Raw genomic sequence first — 14007 nt, forward strand, 5'->3', positions numbered from 1 at the left:
GGAGGGGGTATAAGAAGTGGGCGATGTGGAGTGACTGCACGGCTGAGATTAGGAGAGGGGGAGAAGGAACGGTGGAGATCGATCGATCTGGGCAGGAGGACCGGCAGTTGCGAGGAAAAGGCCGTCGTGTGACTTGTTCCGGCCAATGGGAGGGTGCGGGACGTGGTGCTGACCAATCGCACGCTGCCACGTCTGACTCGTGACGCCTCGGTCTTGTAGGACGCCATGTCAGCCGCCCCACGCACACGCACAACGGTGGTATCCGCCCAGCCGGTCAAAGTGGGGTATGGCATGGGCGTATGGCATCTCCATCCCGAAATACGGAGTGCGTATAAATTTTGAGTTATTTTCACGTGTGCCATTATAAAAGTTCAAAATTCCGTATCTACTGCTAAAAAAGTGTTATGGACACTAGTGATATTATTGCGAAGTTTTTATTTTCTCTACATGTCACTTCTATCACATTTGTGTCAAACGATATCAAACTGGTGAATGAAATGACCATGTTGCTCTCAAATCCGTAGGAGTTCTAAATTCCTTCTGTTTTTCTTCCATACCACTTAAGTCGGTTAGAGTTATAAATTTCTTTCTTTTCTGCTGCTTCGTCCAACTGTTGTGGTGCTAAAATTTAATAAATCTTTTTTATCAACACTAATTTAATTAGGATTTCAAATTATTTGAAACACTAATTTAAATAAATATTTTTTTTATTTTTTGCATGAGCTTGCGCAAGAGGCCATTAGAGCATCTCCAAGAGATTAGCCAAAAAGACTAGCCAAATTTACTGATTTAGCTATTCTTTAAATTAGATTTGATAAAAAAAATACTAGAGTACTCTAACAGACTCTATAAAACCAAGAGGTTGGATGGCTAGTGAGATAGGCTATCTAAAATTAGAGAGTGAATGAGGTGGAATGGAGAGCTACTCAATTTGGAGAGCCTTTACAAGATCTGTTGGAGACGATTTTCCTTTAATAATAGCTAAATTCACCTTTAAAAATGATTTGGTTAATCTCTTGGAGATGCTCTTCCCACTTTTTTTTTTGCATTACATCACATTTGTGATCTGCTCTGAATAGAGCACCAAACACATACATGCAGAGCCTGATATAAGGCAGCAAGAAAATGATAAAATTCAGGATTCTTGCATCCCCTGGGAACACATGGTTAATATGTGCCCATATGTGTCGAGTTGTGATGAGTAATTATCAGGAGATGATCAAGCTTCAGTTTAGTTTGAGACTAATCATAGCGTGAGTGTGTGGGCAACATGTCTCTTAGCTGTGTTGGTGTACATATGTGAGTCTTGGACCGAGAGAAGAAGATGTCCAGAAGACTAACTATGGGTAGCTGACACTTGTGGACATCAACAAGCAAGGGTACATGAGGAGTAGCTATGTTGACCAAGTCAAGACGATGGTTGACCAAGTCAAGCGAAGACGAAAGAAGACTGGTGATCGGGCGGTCGGCGACGACGGTGACACGTGTCGATATCGTGCAAGAGGCATAGCAGATACGCTTCTCCAAGGGATTTGGTGGTTTGGGCCTCAAAACAATCGGCGGACGGTTTTCGGGTTTGGGCCTCAAAACCCAGTTGTAGTTTCGGCAGGAACGTGAAGCGGTATGTGGTGTCATCTCGAAGCTTGCGTCAAGTCAAAACAAAGTTGTGAAGAGCTCACGGACGTTAGATGCGCCAATCAAGAGATGGACCATTTTGCCCTTGAGGTTCCAATTGGCATTTAACATTGGGCCCTTCCCCATTTGAGGTGATGTATGGTTACCCTACTCGTCAATTTGGCGTCAGCCTAGAGACTGATCAACCAGCGTCTTGGTTGACGGATCATGAATTGATGACAGAGGCGATCCGGCAACATCTAAATCAAGAAGAGTGCATGAAGTGTTAGGCGGATTAGCGGTGTTCGTGAAGATGCAACCATAGGTGCAATCATCTCTAGCGCAACGCAGTCATCAGAAACTGTAATACCCCTGGTGTTACGAGCTCGCTAAGCACTGAGATTATAGCCTGAGAGATAGATCTATAAATATAGTGAGTTAGTTACTTAAATGTCTATGTGTAATAAAAAATCCTAACGCGAAGAGTAGAATAAGTAGTTCTAAACATTGGCACGGGAGCAATTTTTATAAACAAGAATTAAATATAATTTGTATGTAGCACTTGAATAAAGTTTAAAGTGTAAGTGTAGTAGAGGGAAATGCAACATTAATTTTTAGAGAATAAATACTATTAGTTGGTAATTTGGGAAGTTCAAAAATCAAGCTTGGGATTTAAGAACGGTCATTTCATTGCCGGCAAACGCTTGAACTTGTGTTCAAAAGTATCATTCTTTGGCGAACTATATGAGACAAACTAATTAGGAAGTGCTTAGATATTTTGTTTCTAAGAGTTAGTATGTAGTATGGGCTAGGTCATGGTACATTTGTTAGTTGAATCCGACAAGGTTTAGACCTTTTAAAAATTCAATCAAAAGTGTTAGGGGAGGTTAGTACTAATCGGGCATTGAATTCTTGTAAGTCTAAAATGATAATAGACAATGCTATTTTGTCATTTAAATTTTAACTAAAATACTATAGAACATGTATGGGACACTTTAATAAAGTTTAAAATGTGAGATTTGTAGATGACAATGAAATACTTGGTGTTGAGAGATAATGTTGTTAAGCACTATATTCAATAGCTTAAAAGTGCAACTAGAAATAGAAATCCATTAAACACTTAGAAAATTTCATGAACTTTTGGAAGGTTAGGCATTGTGATGTTTAGCAATTTTGTAGAGAGATTAGGTTAAGGAGTGATGAGGTGTTATAGCTTGATTTAGCAGCCTCATATACCACCTTGAGCTTAGAGAAGACAATTTAGGCTTAGAAGCAACGGTTTAGTCGTGGTTGATGCTTTAAAATTCGTGCACGACACTTGCTTCGGTTGCCTAGCCGAGTGTGCGCGGTCACCATCACGCGGAGCCTTGGTGTTGCTGGGCTCAGACGCGCGCTCACGCACTGCCGCGCATGATCGGCCATGACCGGCCCGTCCTGGTCAGCCATAACTGGCCGTCTGGCCTTGCCATGTGGTGCTGCCGCCACCGCCGGCTCGATGCCCTGGCCGCCCTGCCGCGCAGACGTCCTATCCCGCTGCCACGTTGTTTTGCTATCACTCGCCGCGTTGTGCTGCGGGCCGCCAGCCACTGCTGCTCCACTGTCCCTACCGCTCTGCTGCGATGCCGCTGCTGTTGATACTGCGCCGTGATGTGCTTGTCGCCTTGCTGCGCGTACGAGGGCTTGCCCCCTCCTCTGCTGCCCGCACTGTCGCTTGGCCATTTATGGCATAGCAGCCTTGCAGGCAGTGTCGGTCGGTGGCGTGCGTGTGTTGTCCATAGTAGCGATGTGTGGGTCGGCCGGATCACGACGGATGCATCCTACCAAGGTCGGTCACGTCGAGCTCCGATTCTCTCTCTGCTCTCCCTGCCATGGCTGACTAAGTTACGCGAGTTAATATGGCTGGGAGGAGTCATCTTGGGTCGTGGCATCGTGTCTCTAGCACCTCCATTAAGTCCTCTAGTTGACCGTCCCCACCCCGCCTTGAATGGCGCCTGGCCAAGCTCCAATTTTGAAGTTTTGCCCCTGCCACAGCGCCATTAAGATCTAGCCCGCCACCATCATAGGCAGCCACTAGCTCACCGCCTCAAGCCAAATTGGTTGCACCACCTGACCCGCCTTGCACCCCTTCTTGTTGTGTGCACCTAAGCTGTACCCCTACGGTTACCCTCGTGGTGCTGACGCGGCCGTGCCACCGCGGCCCGCCGTCACGCTTGCCTCGCGCACACTACCAGGCTTGCTCGGGGCGTCTTCGACCAAGCCACCGCCACGGGTAGGTGCATGGTGAGTCCCTGATGCTCACCACTGTTTCTATCACCTCTTTTATGCCAAGGCTTACCAGAACGTGGTTGCCGCCGCCGTAGGGTGCCCGCTGTCGTGGAGAGGCCATCCTACTGCATGTCGACTTGTCGCACCACCGCCCGGAGTTGCGCGTCAGCCCATAGGTAAAGGTCGACCCCCTAGCTAGGTCTGCGTGGGTCCTAGTTGGCCAGTGTAGCGGCTCAGTGCCGGCCGATGTCACGTCGACAAGCGCGGAGGCGCCGGGGACTTCTCCGATGCGAAGACGAGAGAATACGAGGGCTTCCTTGCAAAGTCGTTGTCTATAGGAACAGTACGCGTAGTGCTCGCGCTAATGCCTGGTAACACGAGGGTGTTTTTGCAGGAGTGCCAACGCGCGCGGGCTGCCCCCGTTGTGGGCCGGCTTGCGTGGCCCGCGTCCGCGCGGTGGGCCACGCTGGGCTCGTCGCCTTTTCTTTTTAAGCGAATTAGTTAAATGGTTTTCTAATTATATTTTTGAGCTGATATTTGGTAAATCATATAAAATCATAGAGGTGTCCAAAAATTATGAAATCAATTTTGTTAGGTTCATAAAATCATAACCTATCTGCTAATGTATTTTGTTCCCTTAGCTTCATAGAATTTTCAAGGGTAGACTAATTAATTTGAAGCACTTAAAATAGGTAAAATATGAACTTGTAGGAATTATTGTGATGAATTGGTAGTAGTACTTGCCCTGAAATTTTTACAGTAGAGTCCTAACAATATTATGTGTCCACTGTAATTTTTGTAGTTCTATAGGAATTAGTTTGTTAAGGTAACTAAATAAGCCCTAGTTCAAAAATATATGTTTAAATCAATAAAATGCCGAAACACTTAGGGATTTTATAACTAAAACATTGTGGAAAATTAGCGCCTAGTTCGACAACCTAGATACGTAGCCTAGCACGTTAGAGCTATCTCGTTAGCTTGCGAGGCGTAATCGAATTTCTAAGAGTTTCGGCTGTCGTTGATTATTTACATATATGCGTTGCATCCACGTATATCATAATAGGAACAACGATGGTCGTAGAGATGCTCGAAGTAGCGGAAAAGATGGTGCATGATTATCGTGTCACCATGAGGGAATGCTAACTTTTGGTTACATCTTACCCAGGCAAGCCCCAGTGCATAACCCCTATTATTCTACACTTTATCTTATGCTTGTGCATTAAGTTTTAAGGAGTTAAATGAAAACCACTTGCATATATATATATATATATATATATATATATATATATATATATATATATATATATATATATATATATATATATATATATATATATATATATATCCTCATCCTATAAGTCCTACTAGTATGTCAGGATCGTGTAGATTGCTACGCTATAGGATCCGGTATAAGTCGAGTGATTACCTGTCACTCGCGAGAGATATGAAAGATATTATTGTTGTTATTGTATTACTGTCATATAGAATATATGAGTGGGTAATAAAAAGCGGTAGATTTGTTTAAAAGAACTTTTGTATAAAATCAGTTTCGTCTGTGACTAATCTAATTTGCCTTTGAATCTGCAATTAGAATGTATACCATGGAACGAACCTGTCTTCTTAATAACCTAAGAGTCTTAACCAACAGGTCAACATTCTGAAAAAGAAGGCATCTAACTTGAAATGTCACACACAAGAGTAAAAAATAAGCATGAGACAAGGCATGAATGAACTAACCAAATGTTGGAGGACTCAGGTGCAAAGGACCCACCTAGACCTCAATCTCGGATGTTTAAGACTTGCATACAGCATAGGAAAAAAATAGCTAATTGGGCATCAGAAAAGAATGAGCACTGGCAGCAGATTACGGAAAAGAGGAAGGCTATCATGATAGCTATGTTGTGTATGGGCATATGGAAATGTAATAGCTATTAATTCAGGCAGCAATTGGATGTTACTCAGAAATAGAAATATCTGTTAATCTTAATAGCAATTGATTCAGGTAGCAACCAGATGCTATTCAGTAATGGAATAGTTGTCAATCCTATTGGGTCCCCTACTGGTTTGGGTGGGTGTGGGGGGTGGGGGGTGGGGAGGAAAATGACCTGACCATAATCAATCAACGCAGTGCTTTCATCCATTCTGTAAGGCATTGTCTTAGAGAATATCTTCGTTGCAGATATCTTCTTGGTGCGAGTCCGCAAACAGTTGTAAGTACAACCTCTGAGCTACAGGAGCATGTACATCATCGTATCAGAATGTTACTTAGAATTATGGGGAAATATGAACCATAAATATCCATGCCTTTTAATAGACCACATATTTATATACTGTATTACTTGAAATATATAGTACACAGAAAATAATAAAAGAAAGTAAATTTGGATAAATCAAAGGTACTGAATGTATAGCAAGCAATGAATTAACGACAGTGCATGATCCAAATATAGAAGAACCATCTGTTACCTTCCGGGGATGCGCCATGAGGATCAATGCGTAAGCATAGCAATGAGTTGAGTTCTAATATGTTTGCTTCATTGGTGGAGCATTAGGTCTGTATACAGTATTGATGGAAAACTAATAAAGCATGGAGAAATGCTGCACCGGACTCGCCCCAAAACTGATAGCCGTTGCGGTTAGCCCTCGCTTTTCTCAGCCGCTGCACATGAGTGCATGACCATACAAAATTGATAAATAGTAGGAGGATCAGCAGCCTGGCCCACATGAGTGAACTTGCATAATATAAAACCTGATAATATTGCAGTAGCGTAACCAAATTTCTATTAAACCTTGGTAATTCAAAATAGCATTTATGACTGGAAACAGAACACAGAGGACAAATGAGTAGAACTGACCAAGGATGGACAGATGAGCAGCAAGTAACTAAGATATTAAAAATAGATTAATCATTTTTGTTAGCAAATTAATTTAGCAAACAGCATAACTCAAAGGATCTTCTGTTGCCATCTTCACTATGTATGACTGTATTAACGTGTTCATTTGCATTACTGGAAAAAAACATATGACAACAACAACAAATATATAAGCTTAGTATCAGATTATGATTTAGAATAATTAAGCTGTGGCTGTAAAATTTCAGTGCCCATTTGTAATCTATATCTATATGGTTCTTAAAATTTTAATCAACCTATGGTACACGCTTAAATGCTTTGGCCTCCCAAATAATAAGTATAATGCAGTAGCGTTCGATATATATATATATATATATATATATATATATATATATATATATATATATATATATATATAAAATAATTGTTTCACCCAAAAAAAATTCGAGAAACTATGTTAAATCCAAATGCACTGCATTGACATTTGTAGTTAATATCTGTTTTCATAAGCTTATTAGCATTCATGACTGGAAACACAAAATAGAGGACAGATGTAATCCAAAAATTTCAAGAAACCTTGGTTATACCAAGTCCACTGCACTGTCATTTATACTTAATATATTTGATTTCATAAGACTAATAGAATTCATGTTTGGAAATCGAGCACACAGGATAGATGAGAAGAAACGTCAAGGGATGTAAATTAGAATTTATGTTTGGAAATTCCACAATCATTTCAGGCTATTTCATTTAAGTGAAAATCACATACGCATCGACAAAATCATAACTACAAAATCCAAATAGATGAGAACCTAGAACTGGGATACAAGCCCAACCAAAACATGTTAACGAACCTGCTGTGGTTACAAAGCACTCAAATGATGCAATGCTTCTCTTCACAGCTAAAACTGAAACAACGGTTTTGGTTAGTTTTTTTTTACCTAGGAAGAAGATGTGAGAACAACAAATCACAATGTCATACATACTTATGGAAGGGGGTAGCCGCGCCGTCAACCACCGGGAGGGCTCGCTCGGTCACGTCGTGCCCGGGGACGGCGGCCATCGGGCCCCCCTCGACGGGGGGTGGCCACCCGCGCGCAGCACTCGCCGGGGGGCGCTGTCGAGGTGGGGGGGAGGGGGAGTGGGGGTGAGGAGGGGCGTGGAGGAGGAGGGTGCTGAGGGCTGGCGCTGTCGCCGGCGAGGAAGAGGCAACTAGGGTTCCGTCGAGCGCCCGCGGGTCGCCGGGAGGATGCAGCGCAGGGAAAGCCGCGACGGCGGCCACCGAGGGGGCCTAGCCGCGCCACTCCGTGGCCGGGGACGGCCACCTGTGTGGCGCACGCGCGGCGCTGCACCGCGTGCTGAGGGCGTCGCTGGGCCTGGCCGGCACGCTAGCATGTCGGGAGAGAGGGAGAGGGTGGGGAGAGGGAGGAAGGAGGAGGACGGCCGCCGCCACTCCGAGGACCGGCTGCCGTCGCCATGGCTATCGCCGTCGCCCGCATGACAAGAGAGGGAGGGAGAGGGAGCGGAGAGCAGCGGGAGAGAGGAGACGAGATATTTTTTTAGAAGCGTCTAGAAGCTGAAGCAGGAGCCGAGTATATATTTGCTTCTCCCGGATTCTGATGAGAAGCCAGAGGAAACGATCATTACAGAGAGAAGCAGGTAAAAGCTAAATAGTAAAAGCAGAAGCAGATCTGGGAGAATCTTGCGGGAGGAACCGAAGCCGTCGATCGTGCAGATCCAACGGACGAAAAATTTTACGGTGACGTGGATACAGCTTCCTCTTTAGGACCCCGCCCCGCGAGGTCTGTAGAGTTAAATTACTGCGACGAGACTGCTGCGGAGTGGCGCGATGTCCGCTGTGGAGGGCGGCAGCGGGCCTACGAGCGCTCCGGCGTTGGGTCTACGCGCGGACGGCGACTACGGCAATCACCTCGGCCTCCTAGCGAAGCGAAGCGAGCAGCCAGCCGTGCGTCATGCCTTGCTCTACCTTGCTCTGAGCGTTCCTAGCCTGACGTCATGCCTACGCAATATACGGCCGTTTTCTCTTCTCTTGGATAAATATAAATCCAGAGATGCTTTAGAACTACACATCGACGAAAGGGTGTCCCAGGCTCCCAGCAACAATTACCTTATTACCCTTAATTAAAATAAAATTAGTTAGCGAAATATATTTTACACATATGGGATGGTTCAAATAAATCAAAGACTTAGGTACTCAAAAATACATGTTAGTTGCCTATACCAACCACCGTAAAAGAGCTCATTTAAATTCTTAGCCCTTCTATAATAAACAAATATTCCCACACTAAGCTCTTGCTATAATTATAATTAGGAATAAAATTCATTCTTGTTAGAACTTGAATTAACGATGGTCCTCGGCACACTAAGCAAACCATAAACTAAAACATTATTGAGTAGTCTTTATCTAATCAAACCTAAATAAATACATCTCCAAGTTGCATACATATACCAGTGCAATCCTCGGCCGTGTGAAAAGTCAGGAGAGGCCTCCATCATAATCATCAACAGGCTGACAAATCCTTAACAAGACACCAACCAACTCCTTGCCATCGCGTGACGACTTTAATCAGATATTAGAATTGCATATTTTAATGGATCATCAAAGAAAGTCACGTAACTCGATATTTAACTCTATCAACACAAAAAATAGTAAGAACATTAAAGCTATATATATTTACAAGTAATACTCTTGTGTCTTACAATGGGAAAAATATATGAAGACATTTGTCATATTGTTATCAATATTAACTTATATTATGATGTTATGGTCATCATAAAATAAATTATAGCCTTTAAATTTTCTAGGTATAGTAAAACATAAATAGATATACAGGCCCTGTTTTGCAGAGCTCTAGAAAATTCTAGATGTAGAACTGCAGACATGTTAAGTGTAGTTACATGACTTTTTTCATTTATATTTTAGGTTAAATAAAAATAGTTTAAATCACTTTAATTAGCCTACAAATTACAGATCCAGCATAGATATTGGAGCTAGAGCTGTGCTAAACAGAGCCACAGCACTTATGTCCTCGTTTTCATTAACATTTGACATTATTTTTTCTCCCGTCGCAACGCATGGACACGTTTGCTGGTACTTTTTATATCAAAGTTGAGAGCTTTGCTAGTACTTTTTATATCAAAGTTGAGAGCTACAACTTTTATATGAAATGTAGCTTCATTTGACACCATATAAAAACGATATTATTTTTCTAATGCAACAAGCGTTATTACGTGATTATTATGCTGCTGAAATTTTATATTATTTTTTCAAGCATCTTAATGACCTCAAATGTAAAAACTTAGAAGTATAAAGTTGTAGATCTTATTTAGAGCTACAACTTTGATGTAAAGAGTATCTTCATTTGACACCATATAGAAAACCATATAGAAAATATATTATTTTTGTAATGCGATAAGCACTGGTACATGATTATTATGCTCCTGAAATTTTATATTATTTTTCCGAGTATCTTAAAGTCCTCAAATAAAACAACTTAAAACTAGAAAGTTTTAGATTTCATTGAGAGCTACAACTTTGATGTTGCGATTATTACGCTCCTGAAATTTTGTATTATTTTTCTGAGCATCTTAATGTTCTCAAATGAAAAACTCAAAACAAGAAAGTTGTAGATCTCATCGAGATCTATATTTTTCATATAAAGTTCATCTTCATCCGACGTCGTATCGAAAAGTTATGATTTTTTTCTAAGGTTCAGTCTCGTCACGCTATCCGGTGGCGCGACAAAACAATACTGTCGCACCAACGGGAGTGCCGTGACAAGGTTTTTCACGTCGAAAATGCTGTCTTGGCAGTTGTTCCTGCACCAATGCATGTGGCGTGACAACGTTATTTTGTCGCGTTTGCAGCACCGGTGCGATCAAAAGGGTCAGATCTAAAAAAATTAGAAACGGATATTATTAAAATATTAAATAAAAAAGGATTAAAAATAAGAAAACTCATGTACGTAGGGTTTTTCGCTTATGGACTTGGTCTTTCAACCGTCGCCCAAAATCAACCTAACAAAAAAAGTTCATAGAATGCAATGGGCAACAAATTGGTTCTTCTAATATGTGGAATATAACGTATATATCATCGTATCAGTTATTTTTATAATGCTGATTTGCATAAAATGATGATCAACAACAACATGATCTGCGGCGCCTCTTCGTCGTCGATTCTGTACCTCGGCGCGGGAAGATATATAGCTAGAGAGAGAACCGAGAGTCCGAGACACATCACCTTGATTTAACTAGTCCGAGTTCAGCCATCTCATGCATGGAGGGGGTAGCCAAGAGATCCGATTCCATGAAACAGCTGGAAGCTACAGAAGTTGGCCACATCAGGATCGACGGATCACGATTATGCGGCACTAAAATCAGTTACTCCCTCCATTCTCAGTTATTGGTCGTTTTGACTTTTCTGTATACATAATTTTTTCCATGCACTTTGATATATATATACACTATATCAGATACATGTAAAAACAATATATTTAAAAATGTCAAAACATTTTATAATTTGGAATAATGGAGAAAGTAATTTCTTTGTGTGTGTAGAGTCTGAGCATTGTATGTAGTTGCATGAAACGCGTGTAAAGTTATACTGTGCGTCGCAACCAGGACGACGGATGAGCAAATAAAACTGCAGTTGCATTCAAAGCTTTCTAGGACAATCAAAGCTTTCTAGGACAATATAATCCCATGTACTAGATATTGAGCCTGTTCGCTAGTTGGTTTCTGGGCTGATAAGCTCGGCTGGTGCTGGTTTGTTGTGAGAGAAAAACACTGTATCATGGTTAATAAGCCTTGGCTGAAACCAACAAGTGAACAGGCTGATTGATAGTATCACACTATATCATATAAAGCTTTGCAAAATTCCACTTTATTTAGAAGTGGTGAGTGAGCAAGCTCTATTTTCACAAAACATGCATAAAGCTGTATTATGCTTCACAGCCAGGATGGGTAATAACTAATAAGCAACAGAACAAAGCTGCAGTTGCATAAAATGTGTACTTCGCGTCACGGCAGGATGGGTGAGCAACAGGACAAAACTGTAGTTGCGCATGCGCACTCAAACAAAGCTTTCCAAGGAAAACTGCAGTTGCACAATCAAACAAAGCTTTCCAGGATGGGTGAGCAACAGAACAAAACTGCAGTTACACTATCAAACAAGAGCTTAATATCACAGTTGGCATGGGTGAGCAATAGAACAAAACTGCTGTTGCAAAATTAACAAAGCTTTACAGGACAATCCCATACGCTAGCGTGGTAGATCGCATCTCAGTTCAGAAGAGGTGAGAGTGTGCAAGATGTTGTTGCATAAAACGCGCACAAATTTGTATTGCGTGTCACATCCTAGACAGGTGAACAACAGAACAAAACTGCAGTGGCACAATTAAACAAAAACTGTTCAGGACAATCCCACACAGTAGTGACAGATAGTATCACACTAGCTATCATAGAAATAAGCTTCACAAAGTTCTATTTATTTAGAAGAGGTGAGTGAGCAAGCAAGTAATAATGAAGTAAACCAAACAAAAGTGAGCCATTTGCACAGGCCAGCAGATCGCCATGGAGGTGAAGGTGATGAGCTCTAGGCTTGTCAAGCCGTCCTATCCACCAGGTGTGCCACAACCAGACACCACCGAGCATGTGCCTTGTTCGGTGTTCGACAAGATCACATACCACATACAGATGGCCACCAGCAACTTCCTCGTCGCATGGGGTCGCACCGTGCGCGGGGTCCCGATCGGCCTGCCGCCGCCCCTGTACACCACCACCCGGGGCTCTTCCCGCTCCGAGACCCACCGTGCTTTGAGTTCGAGCACCGCGGTGTGGAGTTCTACCGCCCGACGACGCCGGCATCATCCCTCCTCACGGCACACGCGGTGAGACGACCCGCCGCGACATCGTGATCCACAAGGCGCACTTCACCAAGGAATTCATCACCGCGCTCCGCGCCAAGGCATCAGAAGGCCGCGGCCACCCTTTCAGCCGGTTCGAGACCATCGTCGGCCATGTGTGGCGTGCCATGACGCGCGCACGGGGCCTCGGTGACCCGTGCCAGGCGTCTGCCATACGACTCTCCGTCGACGGGCGGCCACGCCTCGGAGTGCCAGAGGGATACTTTAGCAACCTCGTGCTCTGGGCATTCCCGCGCACCACGGTGGGCAACCTGTTGACACAGCCGCTAACTCATGCGGCGCAGGTGATCCACGATGCGGTGAAGCAGGTGGACGGTGTCTACTTCCAGTCCTTCGTCGACTTCGCGAGCTCCGACGTGGTGGCGGAGGAGGGATTGGAGACAACAGCCGTGCTCAACAGGGACGTGTTGTGCCCGGATCTAGATGTGGATAGCTGGCTAACGTTCCCATTCCAAGAGCTAGACCTGGGCACCGGCGGCCCGTCCTACTTCATGCCGCCCTACATCCCCACAGAGGGATGTTCTTCCTCGTGCCGTCCTGCCTAGGTGATGGCAGTGTCGATGCCTTCGTGCCTGTGTTCAAGCATAGCCTTGAAGCCTTCAAACAATGCTGCTGCTCCGTGGTGTAGGCAACAAAGCGAATCGGTCAAAGCTTCCAGTAGTAGAATAATTAAGCTCTTGCATGCTTGCTGGAAACTTTAATTATTATCTCTGTACCATATTTTCATATGCTTGCATTGTTTGTATATATCACCCTGGATTAGTATTCTAGCGTGTGCCTATCCATATCTTCGACTTGTGCAATTCTTATATAAATATGTACAAACTCACCAATGACCACTTTTGCACGGTTCTTAAGCATGGACTCACTACACAACACAATAGACACTAAAGATACCCAACAACAAATAGAGTATCTCCACCAGATTTCTCATCTCCTCTCCCATCTGTAAAAGCGTGTGATATAGGGCCTGTTTGGCAGAGGGATTCAACAACTCCAGATTCACCATTTTCAGCTTCACTCCACCAAAAATTTGCCAAACAGTCCAGATCCACCAATTCCAAATTCACCATTAGATGCCAGACTCACCATTTTGGTGGAGCTCCTCAAGGGGTGCTCTCCCACATGCCGGAAGCTCCCGCGCCGACCCCAAGCCAACAACCTACTGCTTCTCCCTCCCCTGCTTGTGCCCTACACAAGCGGACAAGGGCCATGCCTTTGGCAGGCCGACTGTAGGCCCCACCGGCTAGTAGGATGCCGCCGCCAGGCCGTCACCATCATCGTTGCCATGGTCGGTGCAGGAAGCCTGGCTGACCGCCGTGCCTTGGCTG

The 14007-nt window shown here is 43.6% G+C and overlaps 2 pseudogenes; one reads left to right on the top strand and one right to left on the bottom strand.

Moving 5' to 3' along the window:
- Positions 1 to 7707: 7707 nt before the first annotated feature.
- LOC136491807 (uncharacterized) lies at positions 7708 to 10585 on the bottom strand (annotated as a pseudogene).
- A 1738-nt stretch (positions 10586 to 12323) lies between these two features.
- On the top strand, positions 12324 to 13304 carry LOC136491808 (putrescine hydroxycinnamoyltransferase-like; annotated as a pseudogene).
- Positions 13305 to 14007: the final 703 nt, after the last annotated feature.

Source organism: Miscanthus floridulus, chromosome 11 (genome assembly GCF_019320115.1).
Source record: "Miscanthus floridulus cultivar M001 chromosome 11, ASM1932011v1, whole genome shotgun sequence".
NCBI classification, from domain to species: Eukaryota; Viridiplantae; Streptophyta; class Magnoliopsida; order Poales; family Poaceae; genus Miscanthus; species Miscanthus floridulus.